Raw genomic sequence first — 2,742 nt, forward strand, 5'->3', positions numbered from 1 at the left:
AAAATACAAAAATGTATGTGTAGACATCACGTAAGAATACTAATGAGATCAGACTGAACTAATAACACATTTCAAAAAGTAGTATTTTTATTAAACAAATATTTAGGGAAATTTCACATAAACATCTTGAAAAACGATCTCTATTAAGCTTTTAGGAAGACCGAAAAGAATTTATTTGAAACAATTTCATTCTAGTTCATATTCGAAGCCATCCAGAAGAACAATTCTTAAAAACTACAAGCCCGGCAAGGAGTTATGCAAGGATTTCTAAAGGCCTGGGGCCCCATAAGTCCATGTTCAGGCAGATAGTTTACAGACTAGGAAACTCAGCACAACGGTTACTACTACCAAGTTAAGAACTGTGAAGTCTGAGATGCATGAAAGCTACAATGTCAGAGTCAAGATACAAGACAGCTACTATTACTGAAAGTGACACACTGCCACAAGTCCTGCAGATCACTCAAGACAACGAGGAGTTACAGCAAAAATACACTTGCAGTAAAGGTCAAAGAAGAAGAGTGTAAGCTACGGTGGATTGGATAAAGCAGAGTTGGCTGTTGATTTTGGCAGCTAGCAACCAAAAAGCTGTTGGACCATGCAACGTGATGATTCAAAACACAGAAGTAAATCATCAAGGCAGTTACATTTCTAGAATGATCATTCTGAGGCTGCACTCCAACAACTGTGTTGGGTTTCTATTTATAAAGGGTCTCTCCAGGCAGTCTGCAAACGCCAACAGCCATTCCTTCCGTCTTCCTGTCCCTCAGCATGTCACATCATGTCCATCATTAGCATCACTGAGGATGGGGAAAAATGTGCGCTCTATGTGCCACTATTAAAAACACACACCTGTTGCCCCCATTCCCTGCTCCGCTCTCTCTAGGGTGTTGTCATCCCTTCAGGGGTTGGCCGGGACACGTGGCCCTCCTCTAGAATGGTCTGGTCAAGGCCCCAGCGCACGCCACTTTGGCAGGTGCCATGACGGATGATCATACAACTGGAAAATCAGACCAAGCACACACTTGCTGTCAGTGATTAGTGAACCTTTATCCTACTCTTTACAAGATAAACACTAGAGAGGCTTTAGGGCCCTCTCTTAGATCATAATGTTTCAGATCAAGATATATCAAATAAGATATGATCAGATATGAACACATAAACCATATTTCCATAATGGATTTCTTGTGTACTGTGACTGTATTATGCTGTTCATTGAGTATGAAATCTATGAAGAATTCTGCATTATCTATGGCTTTTTAATCACTCAGCATGAACATGTTGCTGACAGAATAGATAGATAGATAGATAGATAGATCATAGATAGATAGATAGATAGATAGATCATAGATAGATAGATAGATAGATAGATCATAGATAGATAGATAGATAGATAGATCATAGATAGATAGATAGATAGATAGATCATAGATAGATAGATAGATAGATAGATCATAGATAGATAGATAGATAGATAGATCATAGATAGATAGATAGATAGATAGATCATAGATAGATAGATAGATAGATAGATCATAGATAGATAGATAGATAGATAGATCATAGATAGATAGATAGATAGATAGATCATAGATAGATAGATAGATAGATAGATCATAGATAGATAGATAGATAGATAGATCATAGATAGATAGATAGATAGATAGATCATAGATAGATAGATAGATAGATAGATCATAGATAGATAGATAGATAGATAGATCATAGATAGATAGATAGATAGATAGATCATAGATAGATAGATAGATAGATAGATCATAGATAGATAGATAGATAGATAGATCATAGATAGATAGATAGATAGATAGATCATAGATAGATAGATAGATAGATAGATCATAGATAGATAGATAGATAGATAGATCATAGATAGATAGATAGATAGATAGATCATAGATAGATAGATAGATAGATAGATCATAGATAGATAGATAGATAGATAGATCATAGATAGATAGATAGATAGATAGATCATAGATAGATAGATAGATAGATAGATCATAGATAGATAGATAGATAGATAGATCATAGATAGATAGATAGATAGATAGATCATAGATAGATAGATAGATAGATAGATCATAGATAGATAGATAGATAGATAGATCATAGATAGATAGATAGATAGATAGATCATAGATAGATAGATAGATAGATAGATCATAGATAGATAGATAGATAGATAGATCATAGATAGATAGATAGATAGATAGATCATAGATAGATAGATAGATAGATAGATAGACAGAGATACAGCAGATGACAGACAGACAGACAGAGATACAGTAGATGACAGACAGACAGACAGAAATACAGTAGATGACAGACAGACAGACAGAGATACAGCAGATGACAGACAGAGATACAGCAGATGACAGACAGACAGACAGACAGAGATACAGCAGATGACAGACAGACAGACGGACAGAGATACAGCAGATGACAGACAGACAGACGGACAGAGATACAGCAGATGACAGACAGACAGAAATACAGTAGATGACAGACAGACAGACAGAGATACAGCAGATGACAGACAGAGAGACAGAGATACAGCAGATGACAGATAGATGATAGATAGACAGACAGACAGAGATACAGTAGATGACAGACAGACAGACAGATACAGTAGATGACAGACAGAGATACAGTAGATTACAAACAGACAGACAGAGATACAGTAGATGACAGACAGACAGACAGACAGAGATACAGTAGATGACA

Source organism: Sinocyclocheilus anshuiensis, unplaced genomic scaffold, assembly GCF_001515605.1.
Source record: "Sinocyclocheilus anshuiensis isolate Anshui unplaced genomic scaffold, SAMN03320099.WGS_v1.1 scaffold51, whole genome shotgun sequence".
Taxonomy (NCBI): Eukaryota; Metazoa; Chordata; class Actinopteri; order Cypriniformes; family Cyprinidae; genus Sinocyclocheilus; species Sinocyclocheilus anshuiensis.